This window comes from Panthera pardus, unplaced genomic scaffold (assembly GCF_024362965.1).
Source record: "Panthera pardus isolate Hobbes unplaced genomic scaffold, ASM2436296v1 HiC_scaffold_2, whole genome shotgun sequence".
Taxonomy (NCBI): domain Eukaryota; kingdom Metazoa; phylum Chordata; class Mammalia; order Carnivora; family Felidae; genus Panthera; species Panthera pardus.
In genome coordinates, this window is record NW_026526765.1 from 127,560,588 (window position 1) to 127,588,246 (window position 27,659).

The 27,659-nt window shown below is 49.3% G+C and overlaps 1 protein-coding gene and 1 long non-coding RNA gene across 12 annotated transcripts in view; one reads left to right on the forward strand and one right to left on the reverse strand.

Moving 5' to 3' along the window:
- The window catches only part of JADE2 (jade family PHD finger 2), a 134,242-nt gene that overhangs the window by 47,519 nt on the left and 59,064 nt on the right, over positions 1-27,659 (reverse strand). Inside the window, exons 1-3 of one of the 10 annotated variants that reach the window (XM_019421966.2) lie at positions 5,709-6,387; positions 4,806-5,033; positions 872-1,055 (exon numbers count right to left, since the gene is read on the reverse strand). The gene's annotated coding sequence lies outside the window, so the exon portion shown is untranslated. The other 9 variants (XM_019421969.2, XM_019421975.2, XM_019421967.2 and 6 more) reach the window with 9 other exon arrangements.
- Positions 5,300-27,659, forward strand: part of LOC109250861 (uncharacterized) — a 53,597-nt gene continuing 31,237 nt past the window's right edge. Inside the window, exons 1-3 of one of the 2 annotated variants that reach the window (XR_008423896.1) lie at positions 5,300-5,356; positions 9,500-9,585; positions 13,690-13,920. This is a non-coding gene — a long non-coding RNA (uncharacterized LOC109250861). The remainder of the gene's footprint in view (positions 5,357-9,499; positions 9,586-13,689; positions 13,921-27,659) is intronic. The other variant, XR_008423897.1, reaches the window with a different exon arrangement.

Below are 27,659 nucleotides of genomic sequence, written 5' to 3' on the forward strand. Positions count from 1 at the left end.
CATTTTCCAGGAGGCTTTATTTGGTTGGGCTCCTGGCTAATGATCAATGTCAACTCAGTAATAGGGCAGCAATTTGGTGGCAGATGTTTTCTTGGCAGCACTAGCCATTGGTCTTAGTGGGGGCCTCGGGTCTGGACTTGAAACACCAATGCCCAATGCCAGCCCCCTTTAAAGACCTCTCCACAAATAAACTCAAATAAACACCCTGGGCCTCCATTAACGCCCTTCCAGCTGACCCTGGGAACAGTGGGCCTTTCAGGCCTGCTAGTGCAGCCGCTCCCTGGGCAGTTAAAACACCCCAACCTGGCCTCCGGCCTCTCCTCTCTGGGGGCCACCAGGCCTGCCCTGCCCGCCACCACACACAGCAGGACTTCTTCTTCCTCCTTAAAAAGGGGGGGAAAACGGCTTTCAAGCAGGCAATTTACCATTCCAGACACAATCTTTCAAAGAGAAACAAAAAGTCTCCCTGTCTGAGGCAGACCGCTTAGGCGTGTGTGTAATAAGATGCTAATACAATTTAATGATATTTCGGCTGGAAAACCTGTCCTCAGAGCCTCCTTGTGTCGGGAAGGCCAGACATTCAGAAAACAAGAGCTGAACACTCTTAAACCAGCTTTAAACGGGGGTCAGAGCCCCAGTCTTTCCTATCTCTCATTAACTTTAATGCCTTCTGAGGGACAGTAATTGCCATTACAAAAAATGATTTTGTACACACAGATCCTCAAACTTGCTTCTCCAAGCAGAGGGGAGCCTGAACCCTCCTCCAACGCTCATCACTGCCCACTTGCAATTCCAAGTGTCCCTGAGGGCACCCAGCTCCCTGGAACATGCTGCCCACACCGACCCTCCAAACCCAGTTCTGGGGACATACCTAGGGGATCCTGGAAGAATGAAAAGGGGCTTTGTCTACTTTGTCCTTCGGCACCTTCTCACCCTACCCTCCACCTCAGAGGGCAATGCTCAGTCCACTTGCTCCCACAGATGGCTGCCCATTGGCAACTGCAGGGTCCTTCTCATCCCTTCTTCAGAGAAGGGAGCTGGCTCTCTGGCCTAGCCTAAAGGGGAGAGATCAAAGGTCAAAGCTGCATTTGGGCCCTCTCCAGATCATTAATAATAATAGTAAAAATGGCTAATGCTAATCAAGTGCTTACCACATGCCTGGCTTTGGGTTTAATCTTCTTTATGCAATATATTGCTTAATCCATACACCAATCATGGGATACAGACTGTTACTAACCCTACTTACAGATGAAGAAAGTGAGGCACAGAGCACTGTTACAGTTGGTGACTGCATAGCTAGCATTCGAACCCAGGCTTTCTGACTCCAGGTGGTATACCATGCGCCCCCGCCCCCCCCCGGGGCTAACCTGCACAGGCCTACAACCCCAGAGTGTGGCTGACGTACTCCAGATTCCTATGGGTTATTTGAGAACCTTCCTGGGTTCCTAAACTTTAAGCCACACGGTCAGGATCCTATGTGGATCTGCACAAAGCAGGCCAGGAATACCTCCTCACAACCTGGTCTTTCCTTGGAGCACCTAAACACAGAACTAACTGTAAGGCCTACAAAGAGCCTGGTGGATGAGTTGTCAAGAATTTGGACTGGAAGTCACTGAACTGGGTCCTGGGTGTAAGACAACTACCTTCCTGTTACCTGGAACCCCGGTTAACTAGAGCACCCTGCTCCCCGCTGTCCCCCCACCGCCGCCCCCGTCAAGGATGTGGTAGTCAGTGTCGGAGGTCTACCCTCAAGACTCCAGGGTACATCTGGGGGCTGGGACCAGCAATCCCACCTCACCTGTCAATGAAAGGCAAGTGGAAGCTCTCTTGGAATAATGTTACTGGCCATTTAGCCATGAAATTTAGGGAAAGAAAAAGCACGTTGGATGGGAAATGTTCTGGAAACATTTGCTGCATCCTGAGTCCAAACAACTTTGTCCTTAAACACTTCATCTCCAAAAGTGCTGGAGAGACCTTTGGCCAAACAGTTTCAAAACCAATATTCACTGCAAGTCCTGCTGCCTGGGGCGAGGACTTCCCTCTGCGAGGCATTTGCTGTAGAACCAAATGCTTTTCCACTCCAAACAACAGCCAACAGCACTTGGGACAACTGAGAGGGCTCCAGATCAAACAAACATCCCTTTTTTTCCCCCTACCATGCAAACTTTCTCAATAAATTATTCGCCCACTTCGGATCAAAGCCTGTTTTGCAGCCTGTGACCTAAAAAGCAAATAGCATCTCTTAAACATGAAAGCCCTCCTCCCTGCCTGGGTCGGCTTTATTACTCATTCCTTCCCCTTACAGTTATTCTGTTGTTATTTTCCTCCTCTGCTTGTTAGATCGCTTTGCAAGTCCCAACCCGCCTGAGGAAGAAGAGATGGGAGGGATGGTGCGTTCACTTGGGGCCCTAAGGTGAGAGAGGAAGTCAGGGTAGGGGAGAAGCCAGCACCCTGGGAACCCAGGAAACAGGGCCAGGCCCGGTTGGCAGCTCCTTGCATGGCCCTTTTGCCAAATGTCCTACTGGGAATTTTACCAGTGAAGGGAGGGAGTCAATGCCACCGTGAGAGGAGGGACCAGGCGGCGGACCCGGGACCCTGATTCAGTTTGCAAACATAAACGTTAAGGGGACATCCTGACAGCTAGTTTAGGCTCAAAACTCAGGGCTCCTCCCCCTTCCAACAAAGGCAAGGCGGCAAGCCAGCCGTGCCCTCTTAGTCTCTCCCCAACTCCCTTTAGCGCCACTCTGAGCAAAAACAAGATGCCTCCTGATGACCCCTGCAAACTCAGCCTCTGGGTAAAACTTTATGTCCCGCAGTAGATGAGCGAGGGTTGCTAAAAGCGGGAGCAAGGTTTGGAAATCTGCAGAGACCACAGTCGCCGGGTGCACCGTGCCCTTGGCTCAGGGCAAGGGGAAACACTGCCCTTCCCGCCCCCACCAGCCCTAGCATAAGACCTGCAGCCAAGGTGGTTTGAAAAAAAAAAAAAAAAAAAAAGCGTCCCGGCCCGCGGCGATGGCCACGGGGATTGGGAGGGGGTGGTGCGCGCCTCCAGCCTGCCCCTGGAGGCAGTCCGCGGGACAGCAGGCTGGAGGCGCGCCGGCGTGATTCCGACCGCGGGAGCCGGGAGGAGGAGCCGGAGGTGGCTGCGGGGGGCTCTGGCCCAGGCAAAGGAAGGGCAAGGGGCGGTTCGGGCCGGGGACTGCGGACTTGACGTCCAGGGCGGGGGAGAGGTCTTTAGGTGAAGCGGGTAAGAGGAGCCGAGCCTCTTAGGAAGTGTGCAGCTCTGGGGGGGGGGGGGGGGGGGGACTGGGTGTGTGTGTCGGGGGGGGGGGGGTGTCCTGGGCCTCTGGAAGCCACCGCGAAGCCTTCCTCCCTGTTTTGCAGACATCCCCACCTTCTGATGTAACAGCTACGAATCGCGAGGCTGACCTCTCATCCTTTGGCCTGGAGATGAGAGTGTCTCAGGCCCAGTGATAGGCGGGAAGGGACCGGAGGGAGCCACAAGTCTGCACCCAGGCGGGGAGGAAGCGGGCGGGAGCCGCTCCGCAGGCGCAGGCGAGTGGGTGGGAAGGAGGGAGGGAGAGAGGGAGAGAGGGAGGAAGGAGGTGAGGCCGGGAAGATGCCACTGCCGGGGGCGGGGCGGGGCCCGGGATCCGGGAGAGGGACTGCAGCAGTGTTTGGTGGGGGCTGGGGCTGCAATGTCACTTATTTGAGGGTCAGGTGTGTATGTCCCAGGCTGGGACTGCCACTTGCTTACATCTTCCCAGTACCACCCAGGGCGCAGGGACCGAGGCGGAGGGCAGGGGACTGCAGTACCGTCCCCGAAGCGGGACGCGAACCGGCAGAGTTGGGAGAAGGTAAACAAGGGCCACGCCCCCTGCCGTCGCCCCGCGGGCGCGCACCCGCCGCTCCGGCCGCAGCCGGTACATTTCCACTCTCCCAGCGCTTCTCCCCCGCCGGACTCCCGCGCAGCCCCGGAGGGGGGACTGCCCCCGACCCCAGCCCGCGCCCCGTACGCCGGAACTGCACACCCGGCATACTCACCTGGAAAGGGTGTCCCCCGCCCCTCCAAAACACTGTTTAATTTGTGCAGAGCCTCCGCGCCGGGGAGCTGAGCATGCTGCCCCCGCGTGCAGCGCCCGCGTGCACCCAGCCCGGAGAGGGGGCGACAGGGCGGAGGCGGTGGCCCCCGGAAGGTGTCTGGGACCGGACCGGCTGCACGTGAGCCCAGCGCGGAGTCATGTGCACCGGCTCAGCCCGGTTCGGCGGCCGGACGTGCTGCGTATCAACAAAATGAAACTCAGGGCGACAGGAGGGCAGATAGCTCTGGGTCCTCCGAACCCCCGTCTCCGGCAGAACGACCTCCCCTCCGCTGCGGTCTCCCGCCGCAGCCCCTCCGCGCGGCCGGAGCCCGCGGGGCAAGTTGCAGCCCTGGCGCGCCCCCGCCCGCCCGCGCCCCCTCACCGGCCCGGGGGCGCTTTGCCGCAGTCATTAATAAAGAAGGTCGCCAAGCTCACCCTTCCAAAAGTTGTTGTTGCATGCGCCCCTCTCAGCCTCCCCGCAATGTACTCTTTAAAACACGACTGACCAACATGCGCAATCTCTCTCCCCGGTGCTGTGCATCCCCCCCCCCCACCCCCCCGCGCCCTGGCTTCCTAGAACAGGCAGCCAGCAGGAGAGAGAGGGAGCGAGCGAGCAAGAGAGAGCGCGAGCGAGGGAGCGAGGAGCGCTGGCAGATCTGTTGCAAAAACATAAAATAACGCCGTGGAGATGTGCAGGGCCCATCGCTGGGGGCAGGATCTTACCTTCCTCCGCGGTGCCCTTCTGAGGGGCGCTGCCCTGGACTACGCGCCGCGGCGGGGGCCGGCGCTGGAAGGATGCTCCCGAAACCCGGAGCTCCTGGGGCCGGCGCGGGCGGGCGGGGGGCGCGCATCCATCCGGGGTCGCGGCGAGGGAGGCTGCCGGGCCCTCGGCGTCCCCGGCCCCGCACCCCTGCTGGGGACGGTCAGCCCGCTGGACGTAAGCCCTTGCCGCTAGGAATGGGCACAAAGTAACTCCATGGACGCTACTCACCCCCCTCCCCAAAAAATAGCCTCCAACTGCGATGGCCGCGGTCGGCACCATTCACCAATCCCCCTGTGTATGTTTCTGTTTCTTTTTAAACCAAGACTTCCTTGTGATCTCTTTAGAAAAAAAATGTGTTGGGGTGGGGGTGGGGTGGGGGCGGGCGGGAGGAGCGAGGGAGGGGGAGTAGCCACTTTTTTCTTATTCACTCGGATCTCCACTCCTGACACCCCCCCCCCCCATCGCCCGCCCCACCCCCCGCCCGGTTGTTTGGCTCCGGCAGCGGGTCCAGGTAGGGTTGCAGGCCTCGGGGGGGGGAGGGGGGGGGCGGGGAGGGTGCTCTGCCCGGCTGCCCGTCTGCCTGCACCTCGGGCCCAGACTCCCCATGGGCTCTGGGGCGCCCCCAGCCCGCCCTGTCCCCAGGGCCGGGCCCAAGCGGCGGCTGCGCCCGTGCAAGTCCCATCAGGTCTGCTCACACTTCACACACTCACACACATACCCCGCCCCTCCACTCTCTCACACTTTCTGCTCACACCCCGCCCCCTTCGAGCCCCAGACCCGGGCGGCGCCCCCCGCAACCTTAAAAAAAAAAAAAAGCAAGCTTATACTTAAAAAAATCTTTTGGCGCCATATTAATGACGTACTTAAAATTTGCCATTTCTCCCTGCGTCAAAAAGACGTTTCTTTGCAAATAACAGCCTGAAGGCGACACTCGCGGAGGGAACGAGGTTTGCACCGAGCACCCCGCCTCCCGGGGCTCCAGCGCTGGAAGACCCTCGCCCTAGGCCCTGCTCCCGAATCGCTGGTTTAAAAATGCGAACCGAATAAATCGCGTGGCGCTCTGCAGCGCCAGAAGTGAGCAGAAAGTGCTGGCAGGAGCGGAGGGGAGGGGCACGCGCGCGAGTCTGGGGGAGGGGGCGCGTCCCTTCTCCCCCACCCACAGTAGATGGAAACTAACATCCCGGGCGGGGGAAACTTGAAATTGCCGGCGACCTCAGGAAGGAGGGGCCGTCCGTGGAGAGGGTCCCTCTCGGGTTCGTTGCCCCCCTCCCCCGTTCGGGTGCCTACAGTCTCCCAGCTTTGCCCCGCATTTCCGGGGGGTGGGGAACGCAGTGTTGGGTGGGTGGGTAGCTGCAAGTCTTGGCCCCAGTAGGAGTTTGCCCCGAGGTGTTCCCTTCCCCCCTAGCTCGTCCTTCCCATTCCCCCTAAAGGGTTAAAAACCGAGGGGGCTACTTCCAAGGGCTGGCACTTGGCGAGGAAGCGGGGCGCCCCTCTCCCCACCCTTCGCCTCCTCGCCCCTCCTCCTCCGGCTCCACTTCCCGACTTGACCTTGTGGTGCACAAACAGTGCGCTCGGATCCTCGCAGTTTCTGGAAGAAGCGCTTGCGCTCGCCAGGCAGGCGGGCTGTCGGGCGGCTCGCGGGCGGTGGCGGGGCCTTGGGTCGGTTCCCAGAGCCGCGGGCCACACCCACCCAACCCGCTGCGTCCGCGGTGCTCACCTTCTCTCGAGGAAGGAGCTGCGCTAGCCTCCTGGATGGGGAGGTGTCGGGGGCAAGCTGCAGCCTTCTCCCAATGCTCCCAATTGGGGAGAGGGTGGTCTGGTCTCAGGCGGGGTTTGTTGGGGAGACCTGGGAACCTGGTTCAACATCCCCAAAGCATCGTTGCCAACTTTTCCTTCCCCCTCCCTTTTGGCTGCCCCTCAAAGATGATCCAATAATTTTTGCAACTCACCTTAGGCTTTGAAGGCACATGGGTGAGTTGTGAACTGGGACAGGAACCGCCTTCCCTCTCCGAGACTGAAGGTTGTTTATCCTTCCTTTCTTTCCCTTCCACCCCCTTCTATGGAAAGACAAATACTCAATTTACATAAGATGACATTTATGTGACACTTAAAAAGATTCCCCCATGGAATGTTGTGAACACATTTGCTTATAGGAGAAATAAATCTAATAATAAACAAACTTCTAACAGCACAAATCCTCTGACGGGTTAAATGGTCTACACAACAAAGAGGAAGATAGTGAATGTGGAAATAAGCCCTTTCTGCAACTAGAAAGAAATATGAGCTCAAAGGGAGTCCCAGCAGCGTTTCTCTTCCTTGGCCTTCATTCACAAAGTCTGGGAAGGCTTGTTTGGCAAGACTGAGGAACTGGGGTACCACCTCCAGACCTGACTCTAGCTCTGAGTTGGTAGGATTTTCCCAAGCCTAAACTCAGTGCCAGAAAACAGATGTCACAAGCTGTTAGCATGTAACAAAAATGGTCAAATACCTGGATTCAAATCATGGCTTTGCAGTTGAGAAGCTACTTGATGTGGGCAAGCGCATTCATCTCTCTGGGTCTCTTTCTTCTATAGAATAGGATGGTTGGAGGGTTCCTGAAGCCGTGTGTATATATACATATATGCATATATGTTTGCATACATTCTATATGTGTAAAGCAGGGGCCTGGCTCAGAGTGCACAGTGCACATTAGCACTTTCCCTGGTGTTTGTGTTTTGGAAAGGTGAATATGCTCCCTGAAAGCTCTTAACACTGGAAATACTGGAGAACAATGATTTCTATCTTGTCCTCTATGATGACATATACAAGATCTCCCAGTTAGGGCAAAAAGAGGTAGAAGAGAAAAAACTGTGCTAGATGGTAGGCTTCATGGTCAAGGTCCAGATGGCAGTCTTAACCACACATCTGAAGTGGGAATGGAGGCACCAATTTACAGTGGCACAGTCCAAAGGAAGCACTCTGGGTCTAGATATAGCGGGTTTACATACAGGAAAGGACTGGACAGGCTCCTCCTCTTAGCCATCAAGATCCTGTGAGCCTTGGCAGGCAGTTATAAAATGACCTAGAGAGATGGAAAAGGGCGAAGATGACCATCTCCTGTGCTGTGCACTATGCCAGCCATCCCATTTCATCCTCATAAAAATCCCATTTTATCTATTCAGAAAGGTTTCGTGACTCACCAACAATCACACGAGCTAGGAAGTGGTGGCAGAGTTGGCACCTGGTTTGGATGCCCCCAAGATTATGTGTTGTCCATTTTACCATGCTGCCAGAATTAAAAGGTATGAGAATTATTGGTTTGATTGGGGATGGGGGCCTGACTGCTGTAACAGCAAGAAAGAATTTTATGGGTAGCACTTTGCCTCTAAGGTGGTTCCCTGAATTTGGGTGAGACACAGGTCCCCTAAGGAGTCCTTGGAAGGTACTTCTTGTTTAGGACTGGAAGCTCCATCAGAATCCTTGCATTCCTGCTGCTCTCTGCTACTGTTTAAGGTTAACCTTGATAATGTTAACAGAATAATAGGAAAGGAGATAATTATAACTCTTTAATATTTAGTAAAAGTCTCACAAATCATGAACTTACTGTAGAAAAAAAAAAGAGAAGAAACTTACTGCAGAAAAAAAAAGTTCTAGGAGATGTAATTATTCATTTTTTTTTCAACAAATATTTACTGAGTGCCACCTGTATACCAGGTACCATTCTTGGGGCTGAGGACACAGCACAAAAGTGGCAGACAAAAATGCCTACTCCCATGGAATTCACTTTCTAGTGGAAGGAGATGCACAATTTTTTTAAGTGAAATATTATATTTGAAGGTGAGTAAGTGCTGTTCAGAAAAATTAAGTAGGAAAGGGGGATAGGGAACGTGGGCATGCAATTTAAATAGAGTCCTCAGGGAAGAGCTGACTGAGAAGGTGGCTTTTGAATTAAAGGAGGTGAAGGAATGAGCTGTGAGGGCTTATGGGAGAAGACCATTCTAAGGCAGGGGTTCTTAACATGGAGTCTGCAGACACTCTCCTCCAGAGATCTGTGTATAGAATTCACAGAGTCTTGACTTCAGATAGGGAAAAAATGTTATCTTTATTTTCACGAATTAACATTTGGCATGTTCTTCAATTATGAATGCAGACAGCAAATCACAGTGCTATTAGCAGCACCTGTGATGTTGTTGCTAGTAGAAATCAGATATTTTCATAGCACATTATAGTTGCTGCAAATATCTTAAAATATCATTACAGTTATCACTACTTCATAATTATGCTGCTAGCTCTTGTAATTTAATGAATTAATAAGAAACACATATATTACTCTATTACACATTTTAAAAATATTTTGAGAGTTGTATTTCAGCATAATTGGTTTTCTTTAAAATTTATGAAACTTATTTTATGGATTTAAAGATACTGTACTCAGAAGGAATCCATGGGCATTACTAACTGCCACAGGGGTCCCTGGCACAAAGTAAAAGAAACCACTGTCTCCACCATTTGCGGTCTCCAGCAAATGCAGAGGTCCTGAGGTAGGAAGATGCTTATTGTGTACATGTAGAAGAAAGAAATGATATAGGCCGTTGTTAGGAATTTGGCTTTTGCTAGGAGTACTAAAGATGGTTTTGAGCTGAGGAGTGACATAATCTGACACTGGATTTTACAGGTTACTTTGCTGTCATATGGAGGACAGACTGAAAGCGGAAAGGCTGAAGCTGGAAGACAGGTGAGGAGGTCACTGAAATAAACCAGGTAAGAGATGATGTTAAAGTACACTAGAGTGGTAGCAGGGGAAGTGGTCAAAGTCAATATATTTTATGAAGATAGCTTTGGCAGGATTTGTTGACGAGGCATGAGAAAACAAGAATTCAAGGATGACTAGAGTTTTGTCTTGAACCAGTGGAAAAACAGAATTGCCATTAAAAGATATGTGAAGACTATGGAAGGAGTAGATTCGGGGGAGGATAAGGAGCTCAGCATTAAGACATAGTAAGCTTAAGATACCTATTAGATGTCCAAGTGCAGCCGTCCTGTAGGCAGTTAGAAATGGTAGCCTCAGCTCAGAGGTAAGTTCGGGGCTGAAGGTATCTTTTGAGAAGGGTCAGCAGGTTGCTGGTATTTAAAGCTATAAGACTGTTTGAAATCACTAAGGAATTGAGTGTAGAAAGAGAAGTCCAAGGACGATGTCCTTGGCCACTACAGGGTTAAGAGGTCTGGAAGATGAAAAGGAATCAGTAAGATGTTGTTAAAAAAGAAATATTCAGACATTTCTCCAAAGAAGAAATATAAATGGCCAATAAGCACATGAAAAGATGCTCAATGTTGCTCACCATTAGGGAAATACAGATCAAAGGTGCAGTACGGTACCACCTCACATCCAATAGGATGGGTACTATTTAAAAAAAAAAAAAACAACAAAATAACAAGGGTTGGCAAGGATGTGGAGAAATTAGAACACTTGTGCACTATCATTGAGAATATAAAATAGTACAGCTACTGTGGAAAACAGTATGGCCATTCCTCAGAAAATTAAAAATAGAATTACCATATGATCCAGCAATTCCATTTCTGGATATATATTCAAAAGAATTGAAAACAGGGTCTTGAAGAGATATTTGTGTACTTGTGTTCATAGTAGCATCATCCACGATAACTAAAATGTGGAAGCAACCCAAGTGTCTGTTAATGGATGAATGGGTAAAGCAAAATGTGGTATATACATAGAATAGAATATTATTCAGCCTTAAAAAGGAAGGAAATTCTGCAACATGCTACAACATGGATGCACCTTTAGGTCCTTATGCTAAGTGAAATAAGCCAGTCACAAAAAGACAAATACTGTATGATTCCACTTGTGCGAGATACCTAGAGTGATGAAATTCATAGAGACAGAAAGAACAGTGTTTGCCAGGGGCTGGAGCAAGGAGGGCAGATGGGGACTCATAGTTCAACAGGTACAGTTTCAGTTTTGCAAGATGAAAGAGTTCTGGAGATGGAGGGTGGTGACAGTTGCACAACAGTGTGAATGTACTTAATATCATTGAACTGTACACTTAAAAATGTTTAAGATAGTAAAATTTATGTTATGTGTATTTTATCACAATAAAAAAATTGGGGGAGGGGTGCCTGGCTGGCTTAGTCAGTGGAGCATGGGACTCTTGTGTGTTTGAGCTCTACTGTTGGGTGTAGAGATTCCTTAAAAATAAAATATTTAAAAATAATAAAAATATTTTTTTTTTAATTGGGGGAAAAAAGTAAAAAGAAAGCAGTGGCATCCAGAGAGATAGGAGGAATGTCTTAGAAGACAAGATAAGAGTATTTCAGGAGGGAGGAAAGCTCTATGTGCAAAGCTACCAAGAGGAATGAGGTTAGATACAGACTGACAATTGATCATTAGTTTCAGCCACGTTGAAGTCACTGGTGATACTGATAAGAGCCACATCAACACACTGGCCTAAGTGAAAGTTTGACTGAGTGGGTTCAAGAGAGAGTGGGAAAGTCTATAGTTGTTATACCTTGTTCCAAGATTCTACTTGAAAATGAGAAGTCCTCTGTATATGTATGTTTATAGAAATAGATAATCATGTATCTGTAGGAGTTCAATTCAAATGATTTTTATTGAGGGTCTTCCAGGTACTAGGCATGTTTAAGGGATTCTACAGATAAGTGAGAGAAAGAAAACACATTAACTGCCTTCCAGTATTTCACAAGAGTTCATAATCTAACAAACTTTGTGGACACAAAGTGATGTATATGGCTAAATATGCACAGTCAGACCCAGCATCAATTTTTTCAGTGTATGGCTAAAACTGTGGATTCCACATTCATATGGTCTTAGGATAGAGTCCTGTCCCCACCATTCACCAGCTCTGTGACTTTGTACAACCTCTGTGTGCCTAAGTTTCCTCCTCTGTAATTAGGGATGCAATAATTTCCAAACTTCAGTGTGCCTGGTATGCTTGTTAAAAATGGAGATTTCTGGGAGTGCCTGGCTGGCTCAGTCAGAAGAGTTTGCGACTCTGGATCTCAGGGTCATGAGTTCAAGTCCCATGTTGGGTGTAGAGATTACTTAAAGAAATAAAACTTAAATTTCTTTAAAGTTTTATTTATTTTATTTTTGAGACGGGGAGGGGGTGGGGCAGAGAGAGAGGGAGAGAGAGAATTCCAAGCAGGCTCTGTGGAACCTGACGCAGGGCTTCATCTCACAAACCATGAGATCATGACCTGAGCAGAAATCAAGAGTCTAACGCTCAACCGACTGAGCCACCCAGGAGCCACTCCCCGCCAACCCTCAAATTTTTTTTAAATGTGGATTTCCAGGCACCTGGGTGTCTCAGTTGGTTAAGTGTCAGACTTTGGCTCAGGTCATGATCTCTCAGTTCATGAGTTTGAGCCCCGCATCTGGCTCTCAGCTGTCAATGTGGAGCCTGCTTTGGATCTTCTGTCCCCCTCTCTCTCTGCCCCTCTCCTGCTTGTGCTGTCTCTCTCTCTCTCTCTCTCTCTCTCGGTCTCAAAAATAAATAAACATAAATAAAATAAAATAAAATAAAATAAAATAAAATCTCTCTCTCTCGGTCTCAAAAATAAATAAACATAAATAAAATAAAATAAAATAACATAAAATAAAATAATAAAATAAAAATAAAACGTGGATTTCTAGGCTTTATCCCTAAAGGTTCTCAACGGGCAGGTCTGGGGCAAGACCCAAGGATATGCATTTTTTAATAAGTACCTGGTCATGCTTGATGCCCTTGGCCTTGAACCACACTTTGTAAGCATTGGCCTGGCACTCAGTAATTGCTCATCAGACAATAGCTGTTCTTCCGGGGGTCCCTACTGGGAACAAAAGTTCTAATCCCTTGTGATTTATATCCAGAACCAGAGGTCCAGCATACCCTAAGCACCCTAAATGTAGAAAAGAACATGAGAATCATTCAACATTTATTTATTGAATGCTTACTCTGTTCTAACAGTGTTCAAGGGCTGGAGAGACAAACAATATATGACTCAATAATTTGTTTGAGTCATCAGGATAGGCAGAAGCCCCACATGAAGTTAGCCACACTCTCCAGCAGCCAAACTGTATCAGGTGAGAAGTCCTATGTTCACTCACTAGCTGCTTAAGGCAGTACTTGTACAACAATAACATGAACATGAATCACCTGGGTTCCTGTTTACATGAAGGTTCTGATTCATTAGGTTTGGGGCAGGGCCTGAGAATCTGCATTTCTAACGGGCTGCTAGATGATTTGGATGGTGCCAGTCCATAGATGATACTTGATGTAGTAGAGTTAGGAAAACTGGATCACAATACTTGTCCTAACATTAGAGTTCCTAAAGACTTTCTGCAAATCCTAAAGGGACAAAATGAAATCTGGGAAGATCACACATGTGAGCTTTGCTCACCCTTTCATCCATCTCCTCTGTTTCTGGAATCTGATCCTCACCCTCCCAAATATAGTCAGTGCTACTAGGTGACCTCCTCTAAGGGAGGATGAACATTCATTCTCTTGGTCATTCAGTAAATATTTCCTGGCTGCCTACTCTGTGCCAAGCCCTATGCAAAGCGCATAATTTGGCATTCAAGAGAGGACAGATCCGGCAGCTCTGCCTCCTAGGCTCCAGGCAGGGGCTGCAGGTGGGGTTTGGGCAGATAGGAAAGCTGCCCAGGGCTGCATCTGCGGCTTAAGACACTGCCCTGGCAAGAGCCAGCCTTGCTACTTTCTGTGGTGCTACAAACACATGCCTGGGAGAAGCACCCCTCTGGAGCCTTTGCCAGCTGGTTTAGAGATGGTACTGACCAGCCGTAGGAGATGTCTGGATGATGTGCCAGCCTGGCCACCTGTCTCTTCTCAGACTCTCAGACTCAGCCCAGTGGCCACAGATGGCAGAAGGCAAAGAAGATCCCTGGGGCTTCTAAACACTTCCCCAGAAACTGGCAGCAGGCAGTAACTCCGGCCAAGTCAGGGGCCAGCTTGACCAGACACTCATCAAAGTGTGAGACGCCCTGCGTGGAGCTGAGGGACCCGGCTCTGTCCAAGAACCATCAAGAACCAAAGGTGCTGGCTCCAAGTCAAGTTGAACAGGGTAAGCAAAACCCTTTCCTTTTCCCCTAGGGTTTCTTTCTTTCTTTCTTTCTTTCTTTCTTTCTTTCTTTCTTTCTTTCTTTCTTTCTTTCTTTCTTTTTATGTTTATTTATTTTTGAGAGAGAGAGAGAGACAGACAGACAGCACAAGCTGGGGAGGAGCAGACAGAGAGGGAGACACAGAATCTGAAGCAGTTTCCAGGCTCTGAGGTGTCAGCACAGAGCCCGACATGGGGCTCAAACACACGAACTGCTAGATCATGACCTGAGCTGAAGTCTGACACTTAACCGACTAAACCACCCAGGTTCCCCTTCCATAGGGTTTCTGATAAATGAAGCAAGTCTCCCTTCATCTGGCAGTCTTACAAAGACCCTTCCCATGGATTTACTGATGAATTCATAGCCATGCTGGAGGTAACCTGGTTTTATTAGAAATAGCATGCATTTAACAAGCACCTATACAAACAAGGCTTTATCTTAGGGCAGTGAGTTCCAGGTTCAGACCCTATTTTAGAGGGGTTTTGGCCCATTTAGGAAGACAAATCCTTAAGTATATGCAGGATGGGCAAGCTATCTGGGGAGCCTGTGGGGTGGAATAATACAGAAAGGTTGAGAAGGGTCTGGAGATGGACCTGCATATAGATAAAAATTTTGATGAGTTGGGGGGGGCGGGGAGAATGATACAGAGAGATAAAATGTGTCTGTCTGGTGCACAGCAGTGCAGTGGGGGCATAGAACATGATGCTAATAACTGGTTCTAGGCAGAGAGAGAGAGAGAACTGCCTTCTGAGAGAGAACTGCCCTTTGTACAGGAAAACATACTAGTAAGCTGGTTGAAGATGAAAGGTGAGAACCACCAGTTGCCCCAAGTTAGAAGTAGGAGATGAGAACATGCAGTCTACTTCTAGGAATCTACCCCAGAGAGACCCTCTGATGTGGGCACAAGAAGATCTGTTTAAGATATCATTAGAGGGGTGCCTGGCTGGCTCCGTCAGTAGAGCATGAGACTCTTGATCTCAGGGTCATGATTTCAAGCCCCACATTGGGTGTAGAGGTTACTTAAAAAAAATAAATAAAATAAATCTTTGGGATGCCTGGGTGGCTCAGTCAGTTGGTCATCCGACTTCAGCTCATGTCATGATCTTATGGTTCATGGGTTCGAGCCCCGCATCATGCTCTGTGCTGACAGCTCGGAGCCTGGAGCCTGCTTCGGATTCTGAGACTACCTCTTTCTCTGCCCCTCCCCCACTCACGCTCTGTCTCTCTCTCAAAAGTGAATAAACACTAAAAATTTTTTTTTATAAAATAAAATATAATATTTATTTTATTATTATTTTTCTAATGTTTATTTATTTTTGAGAGACAGAGTATGAGCAGGGGAGGGGGAGAGAGGGAGAGGGAGACACAGAATCCAAAATAGGCCCCAGGCTCTGAGCTGTGAGCACAGAGCCCGACATGGGGCTCAAACCGACAAGCCATGAGATCGTGACCCGAGCTGAAGTTGGATGCCCAACCGACCAAGCCACCCAGGCGCCCCTAAAATACAATCTTTATAAAGAAAAAAGAAAAACTGGAAATGGCTTGAATGTCCATCACTAGAGCACTGGCTAAATAAACCACAGTCAAAAAGAAGGCAGTGGGGCACCTGGGTGGCTTAGCTGGTTAAGCATCTGACTCCTGATTTCTGCTCAGGTCATGATCTTGCAGTTCATGGGTTGGAGCTCTGAGTCAGCCTCTGCACTGATAGTGTGGATCCTGCTTGGGATTTCTCTCTCTGCCCTTCCCTGCTAGTGCACTCTCTCTCTCTCTCTCAAAAATAAATAAAAACATTAAAAAAAAAAAAAAAGAAGGCAGCAAAGAAAGAAGCATTGTGTGGTTTTGTGTGTTTGATGTGGAAAAAGTTCTAATAAAAGTGTTAAGTGAAAAGCAAGTTTCAGGATATACAAATATCAGATCATTATGCTGTACACGTGAAAACAAAAAGCAAGTTTCGGGGTAATATGTATAATAAGATTTTATCTGTATTAAAAAACACCTTAAAAAGCCTACATTTTTATCTGAACATAGACACACAGATATACATAATTTCATAGAGAAAACAAAGCATCTGAAAGATACTCATCAAATTGTTGATGAGTTGCCTGTGTTGTAGTGTAAGAAGTGAAGTTGGGAAGAGGTGAAGGGTTAACGTAGGAGTTGTGAAGATGAAGAGGAAGAGTCAACCCCATGGTTGTTGAGGAAGCCCTAAGAAGCCCTTTGCATTTACCATAGGTGCTTAGAATTCTCCAGAGACAAAAGCATCATGGGGGTGGCAGGACATGTTTCCCCAGCCCAACCATGGACTGCATTGTCCAGGAAGCCTGCCCTCTGGTCTAGCCCTCTGGTCTAGCCCCAGTGCTGACTCCTGGTGGCCTGGGGCCTGTTTGGCCCTCTTTGGGCCCCAGCATTAGGGTCTCTCTGGGATTCTAAGTTCATTCCAGAGCCTTCTCATGGAGACTGAGCTCCAGCAGGGGCATGGAAAAGCTCCACTTGGCCTTTGGCCTGCTGGGACTTAAACATGGGCCAGGCTGCGACTGGGAATCAGTGTGAGAAAGGAGGTTTCTGAGCATCACGGCCTCCTGGAGGAGCTCCCTCCTCTGACAGATGGACTACCATTTCTTCCCAGAACATTTGGCTTGAGGATACCTGGCCCAGCTTGGTTCCTCAGGAAACAAATGTGGGGATTATTCATTACGTGTTGGGCTCTAAACAGTTAATGAAACCCACTGAGTGAGGGCTCTGGACTGGGAGGCAGAAGTGAAGACTGCTTCAGGCTAGGACTTGGGCTCTGGGCCCACAGGATGTTGGTGTGAGCTGTGCACAGGTGCAGATACAATTCCTACGGTTGGTCTAGGCTAGCTTCAGTTTACAGAGATGTGTTAGATGAAGTCCCTGTCCTGAGGATACCACAGGATGGAGGAGGGGCATTAATTGGATTTGGATGGGGTCAAGTATGTGGACAGAATCTAGCCTCAGCGTGGAACCAGAAGCAGCAAGGGCAGCTGGCCCTGAGATGCCTCACTCCAGTCAAGGCTTCGTTAATGGTGTCCTGGCCTTGACCAGCTTCCCACTGCTGGGAAGTGCTCCAGAGTCCAAGGTGGTTGCCTTGGGAGCCTCCTGCAGGCACTAGTGAGCAAGCTGTTCCTCCCTTATGGCTGTGGACAAAGTGACTTGTGAGCCTCGGGTGGCCTTAGCCACTGTAACTGGTGGACATCCAGGACCTGCAGCTCTGGCAGGTGGCAACCTCCTTCAAAATGTACTAGATCTCCAGCCAGGGCCCTGGGGAGAGACTTGGACAGGAATTGGCCCTGGATGCCTGTGCAATGGACATGCTTGGAAACAAGGGAATTCTTGTCAAGCTGATCCCCAGCTAGGCCAGCTCCAGGAAGATTATCCACCTAATACAGTTCCTCTAGGCTCTAGGAAAGTTCTACAGAAGAAGGAAAGCCTGTAGACACTGGCATCCAGCTGGGGCAAGAGAGGCAGATTCCTAAGGGGCAGAAGGGACTTCCCTGAAGACCCTCTGTCATTGGGCATCTAGCTGCTTACTTTTCTGATCCCCAGCTGCCCTTAGAATTCAAGGAAAGGCACACAGCTCTTAAGTGTCTAGTCTGCTGGCTGTCCAGGCTGGGAGGGCATGCCCAAGGAACGGCAAGTACCATTCTTGCTCTGGAAAACCTCACAGCTCAGGTGGGGAGGTGAGATTCCTAGATTGGAAACAAGATGGGTTAGGGCATGAATCAGTGTTCAAGTGTCCACTTTGGCCATGTGTGTGCACATACACACAAGGTGTGAATGAGCCAGGAAGGATTCACTATGTGGGTGCAGAAGAAAGACTGTGTGCATGTGTGCATTTGTGTGTACCCATGCTCATGTGTATGTGTGTGTTGCGTGTCTGCATGTGTCCAGATACACCTAATGTAGCCTGTCTAGAGTCCCCATCCTCTGTGCTATTTGCCTAGACAACCTAAAAATAATTTCCATTTAACTTTAGGATTTGTTATTCGAGGCATAAGATGCTTGCCCACCAGATACAGTTTTCTACCTACACTTTATCTGAGATCAAGTTAAAATGGGTCTGCATTATTTATACACAGGATGACTAGTGAGCAAAAGGCAGACTAGAACAGCCTGGATTTGGCTGGTAAGTCCATATAAAAACGATCCCTACGTGGATAACAAAACTGGACAGTGTGCATAGGTTGGCAGTGATGGCATCGACAGTGATGATGACAATGATGAAAAAGGGCCCAATATGGTTACCAGGGGTATGAACAACCCTGTATCTCACCCACACATGACATAGAATTGGGCACATGGCAAGCAGTCATGAATATTTATTCAATTTATTTGTAGGTGTTTAGAAGGAATGTCCACATATGTGACACATATAAAAATATGGAGCTAGATGACTGATAATTCATCACGTACAGAGGACTATCAAATGATAGATTGAGTTTAAAAATTAGTTTATTGGACCAATGGCTGGGGGATCATACAATTATCAGATTGAATGATGAAAGCCATGGAGGAATGATAGGTTGATAAATAACTTGTTGATACTTGATAAAGGGGTAAGAAGGGAGATAATTTGTGGCCAGGTGACAAAGTTAGTAGATCCATGGTCAAATCCAAATAGGTAGATAGATAGGTGAACAGAAATGTAGCAATGGAGTGAGAGGCAGATAAGAGGATGAACGAGATACTGCAGTGGGCAGAATAATGCCCTCCCAAAATGTTTATGGTGTGCTTTCCATAACCTGGAATATGTTACCTTACATGGCAAAAGGGACTTTGCAAACATGATTAAATCAAGGGCCTTGAGATGGAGACATTACCCTGTATTACCCAGATGACCTCAGTCTAATCATATGTCCTACCCATGACCTCTCTTTCAGCATGCCCCAGCCTCCTCTGCCTTCTTTTCAGTTCTTGATCACTCCTACCTCAGGGCCTTTGAACTCACTGTTGCCTCTGTCTGCTGCTTTTTGCCTCTCAGATCTCAGCTCAAATGAGTGTTGCCTCCCTGCTTCCAGATTTTTGTCCTGAAGCCTTGAGCACACTCCGTTCCTGGGGACTGGGCTGGTGCAATGGGATGTCCCAGCTCTTAGCCTGCCCTGGCTGGCACTATCCCCAGCCCTGGGTCCCGCCCAAGGCTGCGGGATGGAGCAGTGTGCATGAGTCATCGAGCCACAGACACAGTCCCCTTGTTGGAGGGACCTGAGAAGTTATGTTGTGGCAAACTCTTAGAGCGAATGGCCAGATTGAAAGGGAAGGTTAGGAATTTCCCCAAATTATTCAGGCTCACACAAGGCTGGGAGGGGGCTGGACGGTAGAAGCGCTGGGAGTGGCCTGTGGGGATGATGCTATAACCTCTCTGTGGACTGCCCTGTTCCCACCCAAGCTAGAACAGGCTGTAGAGGAGTAGATGACATGCCCCAGTCTGAAAGGCACTCATTACCCCTCAACTATTCCTTCAGTCACCTCTCTCTGACTGAGCACCCACAGTGTACCAGGAACTGTGCTGCCCTACTCCAGGCCAGGCCCTGCCCTGAAGGAACTTACAGTCTAGTCGGGAAGGCAGGCTGGCATGCAGACCTTACCGATTGACTGGACAAGGGCTCGCTGTCAGGGCTCACAGAGAAGCCACCCTCGGCTGCCTGTACGACGGCAGTGACCAGATTAGCTAGAAGGGCATTCCAGGCAGTAGAATCAGCCTGGTGTGTTAGTTTTCTAGAGCTGCCATAACAAAGCAGCACATGCTGAATGGCTTAAAACAACAGAAAATTGTTCTTTCACAACTCTGGAGGCTGGAAGTCCAAAATGAGGGTGTTGACAGGGCCAGGCTCCCTCCCAAGCCTCAAGGGGGAGGATACTTCATTGCCTCTTCTAGCTTCTGGTAGCTCCAGGCATTCCTTGGCTTGTGGCTGCATCCTTCTGATCTCTGCCTTCATCTTTACATGGTCTCTTCCTTCTGTGTCTGTGTGTCTCCACATGTGCCTGTGACTGTGTCCCAATTCCCCTCTTCTTACAAGGACATCAGTCATATTGGCTTTGGGCCCACCCTAATGACTCATCTGAACTGGATTATATCTGCAAATAGCCTATTTCTAAATAAGGACATACTCACAGGTACTAGGGATTAGGACATTTTTGGTGGGACACAATTCAACCCTTAACAGTCAGTGAAGACTTGCAAGGGCCTGGAGCTCAGGACCAGAGCACTCTGCTGCTTGCTGTTTCATCACAAGCTTTGTACACGTTTCCCCCAGGGGCAGCTCACTGGTCCATACACCTGTTAGCATGTCTCCACCTACAGACTTGCTCCCAGCTCCCCCCATCTCGACAGCTTTTCCATCTCATGCGGCAGACTTGTCTCTGTAGGAAATCTTTCTCTGATTTCTGAGATTCTCAGTCTGTCCTCTTCAGCTTCCTCCCCACCCCATGCCAAGCCTAGCATCAGGAAGCCAGAGGCTTTGAGTGTAGCCCTTCAGCTATTTCCATATTCCCCTCAACACCATCTCTGCCCAGGCTTCTGACCGAGCCTGGGTGTCCCTGTGATGGGGGAGGCAGAGCTCTGACTTCTGCACCAATGGCCCTAGCTGTTGAATTGTCCCCTTTGCTCTGGCCACACTGCATCTGCTAGGAGCTCCCTGAGAGTTCTGAGGTGTCCCCACTTCCAACACTGGGGGACCTATGAAGGCCACTTGGCCCCTACAGTGAACAGGGCTGTAGCGGAGCACTGCCTAGCTGACTCAATTTGAGGGGCTCACAAAGGGCTCTCTGACCCAAAGATCTCTCTCACCTAACTGCCCAGGCTCAGAAATTCCACCATGGGCAAGTCTGACAGCATCCACCCCTAATGAGGATAAGTATCCCTTCCCGGGGAGTGGGGTGGGCAGAGCAGGGAGACTCTCTGATGGGAGTGGCTTAGGCAGGGACTTGCCTCCGGAACCTGGAAATCTGGTGATATTTCACTCAAGTCCTACAGGAGACTTGCCACCCAGGAGCAGGAGGGGCCAAAGAAGACAGGCTATGATGCAGAGCTTTGTCCAGAGCCTGCAGGCTGTACAGTGGGGGGCAGCTGAGGGCAGCTCCAAGCCCAGCCTGACCCAGGCAGAGATGCATTCAGGCCCTAGGATATGAACTAAGCCCAGCCTCTTCCTTCTCTCCTGCCCATCCTCCTTTGTCCTGAACCTCCCCGCCTGAAGACCCAGCCTCTTCGACATACTCCCAGCCACTGGGCTGTTAGTGGCCTTTGGACTGGGGAAGGATTGGGGCCTCCCTCTTGGGCTCCACACCCCTGCTGGCAATCATCAGGAGCAGGGAGAGGCCCAGAACTGTCACTCCCTGGGCACAGTCCCACAGTGTCCTCAACCGGCCAGTCCTATTCTGCCCTTTCTCCCATGGGGAGGAGCTGGGGGCAGGGCCCAGACCTGGACAGAGGCACTGTGTTGCCAGGGGCCCTTAGTCCCACGTGTGCCCATGGAGCCCACACTGTGTGCAAAAGCTCTGGATGAGGCCGGGCTGCCTGGACTGTTCTTCCTTACCTGCCAGAGGGACTGAAGGATAGGATGGTGTGGGCTGGGGGGTGGGCGGGGGGATGGGGGGTGTTTTGCTCACTACAAGACCCCAAGTCTTCCAGAAAGGTTTCTTTGGAAGGGTGAGCCAGCCATGTCTAATAATGAGCTATTTCAGTTTTGACACAATCAAGTCTAGCTTTAGGCTGCCTAAAATAGCCGGGTATAGAAGCCAAAAATCTGCAAGGATGGTTTGGCTCCTAAGGCCTGGGGTCCAGTGCAGGCCCAGGTTGGGGTCAGGAGGGTGGCCTCAACCCCTGCATCCAAATTCCAGGCCTCGATCTCCACCCCAAGGTACCAGTCCAGGCCTAGCCCATACCAGATCCTGAGGCTAATGAATCCTCTCAAATTCCCACTCTTACCTGTCCAGTTAGTACCCACATGGCAAACATTAATAGAGCACTTTCTAGATTAAGAGCTGTGTGGAGAATTTCATGGTGCCCCAGAGAGGGTAAGGAATGGTCAAGTGTATAGCTGTCTGGCTTTGAACCTGCTGCTCATGGGAGAGAAGGCATCTCCAGGCCAGACCTGAGCCTATGTTGGGGGGTCCAGTCAGTAGCCTGGGCAGCTGGGCTGGCCTCTTTGCCCAGAATTATCTACCTGCTGGGTTACCAAGGACAGCCAAGTTGGGGAAACAGCCCCTGTCAATGGCCTTACTGGCCCCTCTTGGGCTTGCTGAATTCTTTGTTCCCTCTCTCACAGAGAAGGAGGGAAACCAAGCAGTGTGTGTTATGGGCCGCAAGGCTCTGAACCTTTAGCATAGCACCATGCTAAGACGGGGAACAGCATAGAGACACTCAGGGGGCACCTTTGGAGCAGAGCCGGCTGCCTTGGCTCAGGAAATAAATGCTCAGCTCCCTCTTAGCAGCAAAATCCTGCTGTGTGTCCTATTTCCTCACCAGGCCCTCAGAGACCATCTGGGGAATCCGTGAGAGCATGATCTGCCTCCGCCAGGGGTACAATCCCCAAGGTCATCAGCCACCAGACTTCTGTGTGTTCTCTGGAGGTCTTTGCGCAGCACCGGGAAGAATAGTTTCTCCCTCACCTGATCCTTGACTTCTCTGGGAAGCTCATCCCTCCCTAATGCCCCCTGTGGGCTTCCTGAGTCCCAGAACCTCAAAAGTACAGTCTAACAAAGCTGTTAATGGCCGTTCCACCACTTGGTAGCTATTTGTGAGCAAGATAATCTCTCTGAGCTTCATTTGCCTCACTTATAAAGTAGAAATAATGACAGTCTTTATCTGAAAGGGTCATTGTGAGGATCAAGTAAGATCATCTAGGGGCTGGCACATAGTGACTGTCTAATAAACAAGTGGTATGATTATCATCATTATCTGTGGGTAACCTTCTTTAATCTGCTTCTCTTCCTTTGCTCCTCCCCTTTAGCCCCCTAAATCCATAATTGTCACCTTCCTAGAAGCTTCTCCAGTTTGAAAGGGGTTAGCTGGTCAGGTCCTGCTCCCGGGTGAGTGGGAAACAGGGATGTGTGCCTGAGCATTCTGATTGTAGAGCCTAGAATGGGTTGTCCACTGACCCAGAACGCTCTCGCTTAGGTCACCATCCACATTCTTAATTCAAGGGGATTTCAAGAATGAGCATTTCTGTGGTAGAAGACAAAGCCAAGAAACGGAGAGGGTGAGGGAGTCACTGAAGGCTACACAGAAAGCTTAGGCCAGAGCTGGGCTAGAGCCCCAGGGGACCTGCCATCCAGCTCTCCTCACTGTCTGACTCAACAGCTCTCATTTCTTCAGAAGTCTCACTGGAAACCTTATTCTGGAGCTTTCCTGTTCAGAGAAAGCAGCAAAGTATAGAGCCAGCCCCCTGGGCCTAGAGCCCTGAACTCCCTGGGCAGACCCACAGGCTGACAGAGACGTTACCGGAGCTGATGATTCAACTTCCTGCCTTTTGAGAGCACCCAGACCACAGAGGTTTTCTTTCTTGGAGGAGGGGGGCATCTCCTTGCCTTGGGCCAGGCAGAGTGGGTCAAGTCTCCACCACAAACCACAGGGACTAGGTGGTGCGTGGGGCAGCCCCTAGGGGGCCATGCTAGAATCCTGGCTGGTGCTTCCTTAAGCCTGTCTCCTCTTTGGGTTAATGATTACCACGTAGGGTGAAAAACTATCCTTTTTTTTTTTTTTTTTTTTTTAAATCTGCCCTGGTGTTAGCACCAAAAACTCCACATCCTGGGAAACCCCTCAGCCCTGGGCAAACCAGAACGGTTGGTTACTTTATTACTACCTGCATTTCAGGAGGACACGACTTCCCACCTCAGTGACGCTGGGAGCATGGGCCCCAGGACAGCACATTCTAGAACAGAGAATTAGCAAACTATGGTCTGAGGACCTGATCTGGCCCTATGCCTATTTTTGAACAGCCCATGAGCTAAGAATAGTTTTTATGTTTTTTAATGGTTGAAAACAAAATTAAAGAAGAATAATATTTCATGACACGTGGAAGTTACATGAAAGTCAAATTTCCATGTTCATAAATCAAGGAACACAGCCATGTCCATTCACTTATATATCGTCTCTGGTTGTTTTCTTATTACAAAGCAGAGTTGAAGAGCTGTGACATAGACTGTATGGACACACAGACCACCTCAAAGTCTCAAGTATTTACTGTTTGACCCTTGACACAAACAGTTTGTTGACCCCTGTTCCAGAGACAGACAGAAGGTGGGAATGCTTGAGGTGCACCAGGTGTAGGTGTGTGTTGAGGGGGCAGTGATGCTTCTGTGAAGAAACTCAGAGCTAGAGGAGAGAGAGAATAGAGGAGGCTTCATAGCACAGCACTAATCCAGGATTTATTGGGTTAGCTGTGAGGTGGGGACAAGGTACCGAGTTTCTCTAAGACTCAGTTTGCCCCTTTGCACTGTGGGGTGAAGGTAGGTAGGCTCTGCATCTCTCTGACTTCAGTGCCTAGTCCTCTAAGCTGACACAGTCCTCTCCAATGACTCAGGCACTCCAGGACTTCTGTGTGGCCTAGAGCAGAGCAGGTCCTGCTCCCTCTGGGCCAAGCCCACAGCCTATTTGGCTTTAAGCCACAAATAGCCCACAGCCTGTTTGGCTTTAAGGCAGACCCAGATCCTGTTCCCAGGACTGGAAACTCCATCCTAACTAATGTTTCAACAAAGCTTAGGAAGCACCTACTATGTGAAAGGTACTTTTAGGGCCTCCTAATACTGGAATGGTCCAAGGAGCCTCTCTTTCCCTTTCTTCCAGTCATTTGAGGTGGGGAGCTCTCCTCCCCAAGAGAAGGTGCAATAGAGCAATTGACTCCACGACCCCTCTTCTTAGATGAACACACTAGAAACCCCTCAAGTGCCAGGTCACGTACTATGTGCTATTAAGCTGAGCCAGCAGGCAGTTGACAATCTGGGAGAGTTTGAACAATGTGGACTCGAGTGAAATTGGACCCAATGCCAAGTCTAAAGTGGGCACCAACTTGACCCCTCTGCCCCTTCACTGCCTTAGCCCTACAACAAGATGTACTCCCTTTTTCTCTTTCAGAGGGCTGGGAAAGGAATTTATCTGGTTCATAGAAGGCTTGCGGGGGGGCTGACCTCAGTGTGGACCTTCGTGAGCCCCGGCTAAGCACCTACAGTGGTCTGTCTGGTCTTTTCTGGAGACCTTTGTGCCCTCGGAGCACAAAGCCACCTTCTTCTTCTTTGCCCCTGTCCCCACAGCTCTGGTGGCTGACCTTAATGCATAGGACATCTGAGAACCCAAAAAACTAAGGATCCGAGGAAGGTACTACAGAAACAGATGCTCAATTTCCAGGCTCTCTGAAATTTCTGCTGGGATTGATTGGGTCAGAGGGGTTATTTATCTTTTTTAAATAAACATTTTAATTGAAATCTAATATTCTTGGAGAAAAGCGCTCAGCTCATAAGTTCACAGCTTCTGTGAACACACCTCTGTAACTATTACCTATGTGACCAAAAACAGCAATACCAGCCCCCCAAACCTCTAGTGCCCTCTGTAAGTTACTGACCCCAGGGATAACCACTATGGTATCCTCTGTCACCATAGATTAGTTTTGCCTATTTTTGAAAACTTATATAAATGGAATCATATAGTATGTGCTATTTTTATGTCTGGTTTCTCTTGCTCAGTGAGATTCACCCATGTTATTGACTATGAAATAGTTTGCTCAGTTTCATTGCTATTCTCTGTTTTATGAATGTACCACCACTGATTTGTTGATATCATTGTTGATGGAAATTTGGGTTGTTTCCAGCAATAGTACATGTCTTTTGGGACATGTATGTACCCTTGCTGAGTATATGTACTTAGAAGTGGAATTGTTGGGATATCAGACATGCTTATGTTTAGCTTTAAAACATACCTACTTGCTGATAGTTTTCAAAGGATTTTTTAAAAGCTCAGGCTAAAACTTCAGATAGATATTTCTAGAACTACTTACATTTCTGGGGACAGGTAATGTCCCAACCCATTTCTCAGGCTGCAAACACTTGCCAGCCCGATTCCAAAACTGGTTCACAAATGATGCCCATACACCCATGGGATGTACCCTCCGCCTGCTAACAATTGTGCTTCATGGGCTTATGGGGGACACTGGGGCCTGCAGGACACATGCAATACCAGATCCTTGGCCTATAGGTCACAGAGTCCTGTTTAGGCATCCATGGGACCTGTAGTTTCAGGACCTCAAATCAAAACTTGGGGTCTGACAACTAGGAGGCATATTTGAAGCTGGGACCATCTTATGAAACCCACTTTTCTGACCATGGACAAAAGCAGTAAGGATCCATGTAGGTTCAGGCATCCCAATGTTGTCACACAGTGCCATAAGTACAGCAGAGGCCCCATGTGCCTGAGCAGGTCTCTCCACTTGTACCAGGGCCAATCTACCTGTGTAACTGACTTAGCAGCTCAGGGCTGCAGCAGCACTGGCAGGCTGTTCCCAGAGCCTGGTACGGAAGGTCCTCATCTGATTCCTTTCTGAGCAGCTTCTAGTTCATGGGACCCTGATTCCTTCCCACTGGCAACACCTGCAAGGAGAGTTTCTCAGAGGTGGATTATGCCCTCATGTTGCTCTCCCTGGCCCAGATTTTCAATCCTTAGAAGGAACAGAGCTCATTGCATCTCTGCAAGAAACCTCCCTCCATGTCTTACTTGGGAAAGACAGTGGCTTCCTTAAGGCTTGAGCAATGCTCTCCATCACTTTGAAGGACTCATCATTAAGAGCAAACACCATGGTTAGCTTACTAAACATTGTAGGAAATAATGAAGGCAGTACTCACAGCTCCCTTGGGGGAGGCAGGTTGTGAGGAAGTGTGAGAGAGAGCCCTAGAGATATCCTGGAGAAGACCTGGGCCAGTTTGGTTATTACCCTGATGCCAGGAAGAATTTTGTCATGGACCTAGGCTGGGTTTGTTAGCTCTACATGGACAACGGGTGTGCTTGACTAAATATCCTACCAACTACTCCATCAGCCATGTGATCAGGTTGTTTCCAGGCCATACTTCCCATACTGACTTCTGTGGACTTATTGCTGAGATAAGGAGAGGTTGGAGATGGTACTAGAGTCCCCTCATTCAGAGACCTGGGCTCTAGGTCAATCCTGAGTCCCCCAGGCTGTTGCTCAGTTGTGCCCCTGTGTTCCCATATACAAAATGGGATAATTTTGTCCATTATGAGGGGGCTGTAAAGAACAATACCAGAGAGAAGGCCCCCTGGTGATTTCATTGTGGACATTCCACAGGAATTGGTTCCAGGCTGATGCTGAGGCAGGGTGTATGTGGGAGAACCAATTAGAATTCTTTCAGTTTCAAGTTATATGAAACTAATCCAAATTGGCTTAAGCAAAAGAGAACTATTTGTTTGTTTGGTTGGTTGTTTTACATAATGGAAAAATTCAGGGGCTTCAGGCACACCTTGACCCAGGGGCTCAACTATGTCATCCAGACCAGGGCATTCTTCATTTCTGCTTCCTTAAGGATTGGCCCTTTTCTTAAAGTGTGGTGACAAGACAGCTGCCAGCAGCTCCAAGCTGACACCCTCACATCTCTAAGTCCAGATGAAAGGACAACATCTTTTCCTAGAATACTCAAATACTTAGTATTGGCTCTGATTGGACCTCATGGCTCAGCTTACATC